Source organism: Dasypus novemcinctus, chromosome 10 (assembly GCF_030445035.2).
Source record: "Dasypus novemcinctus isolate mDasNov1 chromosome 10, mDasNov1.1.hap2, whole genome shotgun sequence".
Taxonomy (NCBI): domain Eukaryota; kingdom Metazoa; phylum Chordata; class Mammalia; order Cingulata; family Dasypodidae; genus Dasypus; species Dasypus novemcinctus.
The window spans coordinates 33,569,453-33,577,871 of record NC_080682.1 but is presented as its reverse complement, the minus strand read 5'-3'; the positions used below and the strand labels follow the sequence as shown (position 1 = coordinate 33,577,871).

Below are 8,419 nucleotides of genomic sequence, written 5' to 3'. Positions count from 1 at the left end.
ACATATCTTGTAAATGTGGGAAAGTATGGGAGGGGAAACTGGGTCATATGAGAATCCTCTATATTTTTTTATGTAACATTTATGTTATTCCAAGCTTTAAAACTAAAAATATAATTTAAAAATAAAATAATTCAGAAACCAAATGCAACTTGTGGAAATTTCATGATTTAATTCTTTCAGTAATAACTTTTATAAACACTTTTTTGGTGATCATTTGATTATATTTATTTCATTATCACTTTAGAAACAACATAAGCAACTGTTGCATATTAATGAAATAGATGTGCTTTCTTTTGACAAAAAAATGTCTCAGAAATCCATTCAAGGACTTTGTAAGTATAATAAAAATCTGAAAAGAGAAACTGTATATATTGTTATTAAATTAAAGTTTAAACATAAGTAATAATGGTACCACAAGCTGCAATGATCAAAATGGACAATTTACTGGTGTGCATTTCAAGAAGGTACCTGAAAATAAAAGGACATTTTCCTGCTTTTGTTTGCAAACAGTGTTATATCTACCTCCAAAATACTTTCTATTGCCCTGTTCACCACTCTTCCTGAAAGAATAATAGAAAAATATCATTGCTGGGAAAGAGCACAAAATTTTTTGATAGGAGGGGTTTTTCTGTAAGATAAGTTGAAATGTAAGTATAACTTATCTGAGTTTGTAGTCACCTGGAAGCATTTTAAATTACATAATTATCATACCTGCTTCTTTCTTAAACTTAATAGAATCGTGTGATGTGTGTTTGTTCAACTTCACAATTACAACAATTAAGAGAAGGGATTTTATGCACATAGTAGCAAATATAAGACCAGAAACCAGACTTATGCTTTTCACTATAATATTTTTGGATTTAAAAATCTCAATATTCAATTGTGTCGGTAAAATTTAAGATAATGTACATGAGAAAAGGATGTAGAAAATTGATCAGAAATGAACTGGAAAACAAATATTTAAATTGGCATTTTTTCCCCTTTTAACAAATAAATGAATGGTGAAATGTATTCTTTAATTTACACAGGGTAATTCATCCACTTGGCTCAACTTACTTCTTTGTCATTACAAATTGTATCAACTCCTTGGATTCCCTTATGCTCTTCCAAGAAGCAAAGATAAGGATATAACTGAGTGGTCTCTATTTTCTCAGGGGATGCCTTGAGAACCTATAAATATTAACTGAAATGTCAAGGTTGCCATTGAATTTGGATACGTACAAGAACCAGGAGAAGAATGTGACTGAAGTCACCATGTTTATATTACTAGGCTTAACGGATGATTTTAAACTGCAAGTCTTCCTTTTTTTAATTCTAGCAATTTATCTCTTTACTCTGGTAGGAAATTTGGGGCTGGTTGTATTGGTCATTGGGGATTCTTGGCTCCACAACCCCATGTACTATATTCTGAGTGTGTTGTCATTCTTGGATGCCTGCTATTCTTCAGTTGTCACCCCCAAAATGTTAGTCAATTTTCTGACAGAGAATAAAGCCATTTCATTTCTTGGATGTGCAACTCAGATGTTTCTTTTTGTTGATTTGAGACCACAGAGATTTTTCTCTTGGCTGCAATGACTTACGATCACTATGTAGCAATCTACAACCCAGTGCTATATGCAGTTAATATGTCACCCCGAGTCTATGTGCCACTAATGATTGCATCCTATGGTGGTGGCATTTTGGATGGTATTTTATATACTGTGGCCACTTTTAGCCTTTCCTTCTGTGCATCCAATGAAATTAGACATGTGCTTCATGACATCCCTCCACTTCTTGCTATTTGTTGTCCTGACACATCAATCAGCTTCTACTCTTCTACTTCATGGGATTGATGGAGATATCCAATATTCAAATTGTCTCGATCTCCTATGGTTTCATTATTTTGGCCATTATGAGAATGCATTCCACTGAAGGGAGGGGCAAAATCTTTTCCACTTGTGGCTCTCACTTAACTGGAGTGTCAGTTTACCATGGGACAGTCTTCTTCATGTATGTGAAGCCAAATTCTAGCTATGCTTTGGGCAATGATATGACAGTGTCTATATTTTACTCTATTGTGATTCCCATGCTGAATCCTATCATCTATAGTTTAAGGAACAAAGATGTTAAAAAGGCAATGAAAGGAAACGGACTTGGCCCAGTGGTTAGGGCGTCCATCTACCACATGGGAAGTCGGCGGTTCAAACCCCTGGCCTCCTTGACCCGTGTGGAGCTGGCCCATGTTCAGTGCTGATGCGCGCAAGGAGTGCCCTGCCACGCAGGGGTGTCCTCCATGTAGGGGAGCCCCACGGGCAAGGAGTGCACCCTGTAAGGAGAGCCGCCCAGCTCGAAAGAAGGTGCAGCCCACCCAAGAATGGCGCCGCCTACACTTCTCGTGCCGCTGATGACAACAGAAGCCAACAAAGAAACAGGCAGCAAATAGACACAGAGAACAGACAACCGGGGTCGGGGGGGGGGGCGGGATTAAATTTTAAAAAAAAAGGTAATGAAAAAATTTTTAAAAGAAATTGGTTTATAAATAAACTACAATTTAAGCATTGAGCAAAACATAGAAGAATGTTATATATCAACCAAAATCTCTACTGTTAGAAACTACGGAACATATTGTGTGATTTTAATTACTAGTGCATGCATATTTTAAAATGGTTGCAAAGAAAGCATTAATCTGTCCACCAATGCATCATATTATATTTATAGATAAAATGAGTTATCTATATGTCCATAATTAAGTTCAAACTGATCCATATTAAAACTTCATTGATTAACTTATATTGAAATTGGTAATCTTTTTGTATTTTATTTTCACTTACTATAATTACAGAAGATGTTCTTAGGAGATGGCAGCTTGATATAACCTCATATTGTTTTGTAAATTTTCAACATTCATTATGAAGCTAATTCCCCTTTCTGGAATCCCTGTGAAATTCTCCCTACTGCTTGCTCACTTACTCCATGTACTCTTACCCTCTTTGATCCATCTAGCCCTCTGAACATGTCTTTTTAAAACATATTTATTTTATTTCTTTCCCCTTCCCCCCCATTTTCTGCTCTCTGTCCATTTGCTGTGTGTTCCTCTGTATCTGCTTGCATTATCAGGTGACACTGAGAATCTGAATCTCTTTTTTGTTGTGTCATCTTACTGTGTTAGCTCTGTGTGTGTGTGTGGTGTGACTCCTGAGTAGGTTGTGCTTTTTTTTCACACAGGGTGGCTCTCCATGCAAGGCGCACACCTTGCTCATGGGCACTCCTTGTGCGCAGCAGCGCTGCACATGGGCCAGCTTACCACATGGGCCAGGAGGCCTGAGGATCGAACCCTTTACCCTCCATATGGTAGACAGATGCTCTATCAGTTGAGTATATCTGCTTACCTGAACATGCCTTTTTCTCTCTGTGGCTTAACACAGTATTTATCCCATTTTTTCCTTCTCACTGTCTAATCACTGAAATTTATTAGATCCATTCATAATTTCCCATAATTATTATTAAAATATATAATATATATTGAGAGTATAATTAAGGTTCAGGAAGAGCAATAGTGTATAGTTTTCAACTAGTTGCTATTTCAGATGAACTATTTCTGATAAGCTAGCAGCCTACCTGTGGGCGTTCCCTTGATGCCGATTTTTGCTTGTTTCCTAGCACTGCCTTTAAACTGTATCTTTGAGAAATGAACTTTCATTTGTTAACAATCATCAAAGATATTCCCAATGAGTAAGTCCCTGAGAAATGACCATCTTTATTCAAAACACACCTGCTTCTGACTTATTTATTCTGCTCTATTTATTTTTGTTCTCATACATTTTATTTGAACAGATATCAGGCGTGGAAATTTACTTTTATTTCAATAAAATTTCGTTTTTCACCACCAGGGATGATTGTCCTCTGAGTCCACAATTACATTCCCAGAAAAATTAGGTACTAAGGAAGTTCATTGTTAAGAATGAATTTGAGATTTAATCAAAAATTTTTCAGTACTTTTATTTTTAATCAGTTATACAAAGAGAATCTATACCAATATGGGATTAAACACATGTTGGATAGTGAAGTAATCTTTAAATATTTACTCAGATGTCCTCCTGGAAAAAAAAGAAATTTTCAGAGACAAACCATTGAGTTTGTCGTATCATGCTGTGTTATAAAGAAATTCAGTTATTTGAAACCACAACATCTCAAAAATTTATTTTCCCAATCATTAATTTTTGTTTTTCGTTCTTGTAAAACAGGGATAAACTATTTCAGGAGTGCTTCTAAATATCCATCTCCTATAAAAATTAAAATGCTCACATCATTCATGGATCATTTTAAGGCTTCGTTCACAGGGCAAAGTTTTAGCTATGGTTGCACCCTGGTTCATCAGGTTATTTCTGCCTTCAAATTAAGAAAAATAATTTTTATATGGGAAAAAAAAGAGATTACCCCTAGGACCAAGGATGCCTTCAATTATGCCTATTAATATCTGACGAATAATTCAGTCCAAATATAAGACAAAATTACGTCAAGTTAAATTGCATTAAAGTTGTACTATTTTCTTTTTCTACTAGTAAAGTAGAAACCAAATGATGAAAATAAACAATGCCCATAATTTTATATTCATCAGGCCAATAAGATAAAATGATATATGTTATTTTCAATTTAAATAATTTTCACACTTCACCTTTCAGCTCTATTGTTTAGATAAATGTGCTCACATTTACCCACACCGTATAAAAAAATTCATCATTTAATGTCTTTTGTTTTCAAAGTTTGATTGCTATCTAAATCTACCACTACATTTAAAATGCAATTGCTTAAAGGGAAGATTTTGTCTGTTCACACATATCTATCTTGAGGGCATAATAGTTAACACAGAAAATTAGTATCTTTTTAAAGAACTGTGATAAAGAAATGAGTAATGTTTAAAAGCAATAGTTAGCACTTGTATCAGCTTAGTAGTTCCTTGGCAATATATTCATGTTTCTGTATATTAACTCATTACATATTCATATTAAGTGCAAGACATGAGCCCATTATTACCTATCATCACAGATTTCCGATGAGAAAAAAGTCATATGTAGTCTAAGTAATTTGCTCAAAACCACATTGCTCATATGAGTGATACAAGTATTTAAAACTAAGTTTCCTGGCTATGGAGTCCCTATATTTACATTCTGTAATATATAGAATAAAATAACAAAACGATCTTTTCAGTTTGTCTAGTGATTATCAGGTCACCTGACAATACCTTATGAAATAATGATTTCTTCATTAGGTCAATGGTACAAATAAAAAGAGGATGGTATGTTTTTAAGAAGTAAGGAGAAATTGTATCACTAGATTTGACAAATCATTCGGATGGCTGATACATGTAGAATTTGCAGGTTTTTATCCTGGCTGATCAGTAAGATGAAGACAATAAAAATAGAAGTAAAAATAGAAAAAGAAAAAGGAGGAATAGAAGTGGAAGGAAAAGTTAAAGAAAAATTAGAAGTAGAAGGAGTTGTAGATGTAGAAGAAGAAGAATGAAGAGAAGAAAAAGGAGAAAGACAAAATGAGAAGGAAAGGAGGTAGAGAGAAAAGGAGAACATTATCCTGAAGTTCCATTACATTGTTAAAGTACAGAACTAGAACCCCAGAAAGATATTATACTAATGGCATGAGTGAAGTTACACAGGGAGGAGATATGTGAAGCAACATAGAACTTCTGCTTCTACTTAGGATGCAGATTGACTCTAAAACTAAAAAAACTCTAACACTTTTTGGAAAGCCAGACAATCTAAAAATAATAACTTTTCCAGAGCCCACCAAAAAATTGAGACTGGAAAAAAATCCCAGTAATTTGAATTCCAAAAGGTGGCCAGACCCTCAATTAGGAGATATGACAAATGAACCACTACAACTTTATCAGAAGGTGGAAGAAAGAGGTGGTCATAGTACACACAAATAATAATAAGTTAGCTTGATTATAAGGAATTGTTAAAGCAAATTTGAGCTAAGTGTGAGGTGAAAAGAGAAGAGAAACCTAGAATCAAGGGTTTTACATTCACTCTCAAAGTCTTCTATGCTAGTCTCTATTGAATGATGATGACAAAGATTGGAAGCTACCTGGGACATGTTTTAAGAGGTCACTGTAAATGTCACAAAATACTAAACATTCCCCTATCAAATTAAGGACTACTATTATTTTGAGAACTACAGCTTTATTCTTGCATCAGTTTTCCCTAGTAATAGACACAATTTATTGAGATCCCTAACCACAGAAATGTTGCTGCTTTCTAATAGAAGTCAATCTACAATACAATTGCTCTCCCTAATTATCAAGCCAGGGCCTAAATCCTACCATAGGCTGTTTCTAAAATCTTCTTACTTAGAAACTGCACATTTCCTCATGGTGTGATTTCTTCCTCATTGCATTGCATAGTAAAACCAACTTGTTGAACCACAGGTATTTCCAGTGGCCTTTGTCAAAACAGCATTGAATATTACTAGTGTAAAATATCTAAAGGAGAAGAAAAACAAGATGTTCAGATGCATGGGAACACCATGTACAGATACAGAGATGGATAATATACGTAGTATCCAATGAAAGAGCTCGGAATAAACTTTTAAAAACACACACACAATCAAAATATCAGAAATCCTTCACAAGTTCATCTGTAGAATCAGTACAACTGAGAAAAGAATAACTGAACTTGAAGGTAAGCTGACAGGAATTATCTTAAAAGAAGCAAAGTTAAACAAAAAATAAAGTATGGGTAAAAAAATATCAAAAAGCAATGAGATATATTTAGGCTTCAGCAATAAGAACAGAGAAGGAATGGACCAGAAGAAATATTTGAGGAGATAATGGCCAAGACATTTCCAAAAATAGAGAAAGACTTCAAATCATAGGGCCTCAGATGTCAGTGATTCCATAGGAAGGCAAAATAGTAAAAAAAACACAAAAAACTCAACCAATCATAAAATACATAGAGATTCACCAGACTTGCTGCTTTAAAACAAAGATAATTATGCAATTACAAATGCAGTCTAAGGAAAATAAATTTCATGAAGAGAAGAAAAATAATTTTTATGAGACTTGTCATTGATAATTATATAAGCCAGAAGCTATATTTAAAATACTGATATACATAAAAATATTCCATAATTCAATACCCATGGTAAAAAAACCTTCAAATATAAGAACAAAATAAAGACTTTCTTAAGGAAAAATAACACAAACACACAGAAAAATACTATTTGCTAGCATAGTTGTTCTTTAAAAATTATCCAGGCATGGATATGTAATAGAAGGATAACTGTGTCTGAATATAGACACAAATGATGCTAAAAATATGTATTTAATATTTAATTTGTAAATTGTAATTACTTTAGAAGTAATTGCCTGAAATGTATTCAGTGTGCTATGGAAGAACTCTACCCATTAGAAGAAGACATCTGTGGTGATATTAAAGCAACAACATAGAAGCCTGGTTTCCAGGATTATCTCAAGAAAAAGAGCCACCTACAAAGCTTAATAAGTTAAAGTCTATATTGTTATATCCAATGACAATAGTTTCCCCATTGTTAAACCACTGTTTCTGAAGCCCATTCTTATACCAAACAGCTTATCTCTGAGTAATACAGATGTTTTCTCCAGCTCAATCAAATCACTCCTTCTGTCCAGAGTTCTTTCTTTCTGAAAATAGGGAAGTACATGCATGTTTCAGAATATTTAAAAGCTTTCTCCAATATTACACTGTCTACTACAAGCAGCTCTAGTGACATCTGCCAGCAACATATGCCTCTTATCAATGTATTTGTTAACACTTTCTAATATAATATATGCTTTTAGCTGTGCATAGTTTACTTTATAGACAAAAATGTCACATGGTAATGTGGTGATTAAGAATATGAACTCTAATGCCAGACTGTCTGGGTTCAAATCTGAATTTGCCTTAAAATTGTTGCCTAATTATGAACAAGCTATAAAATCTCTGTATCCTAGTTTCATCATCTGTAGTATTCAGCCATTCAAACACATTTATTGAGGCTCTCTTCTAAGTGTTGGGGATAAAGCATTGAGCATTGAGCACAGTTGTCTTGTGCTCATAGAGCTTTCAACATGGGGGAAAACAGAGAAGAAAAAAATGACATTGCCAAAATATATAGAGTCAGATGGGGATAACTACTGTGGAAAATAAAGGCAACATTGATGAATGATGGAGCAAGTGTGACTTTAAATGAGGTGGTAAGATATGGTCTTAAGAGGAAGAGAATGAAAAAAGTCCCATGCAATCATCCAGGGAAGGGAATTTCAGGAAGAAAATAAATAGAAATATTCCAGGCAGCATCAGGAATGATGTGTATATGAAAGTGTGTGTAGGCCTCTGTGTCTTCTGCAAAGTATGTGTGATAGACAGAAGCCACTTGATCCTTTCCTAAGGAGTAGAACTTCTTTGGT

General features: G+C 34.2%; 1 pseudogene; it reads left to right on the top strand.

The window, feature by feature from the left end:
* The first annotated feature begins 1,188 nt into the window (after positions 1–1,188).
* Positions 1,189–4,229, top strand: LOC101415710 (olfactory receptor 5T3-like; annotated as a pseudogene).
* The last annotated feature ends 4,190 nt before the right edge of the window (positions 4,230–8,419 follow it).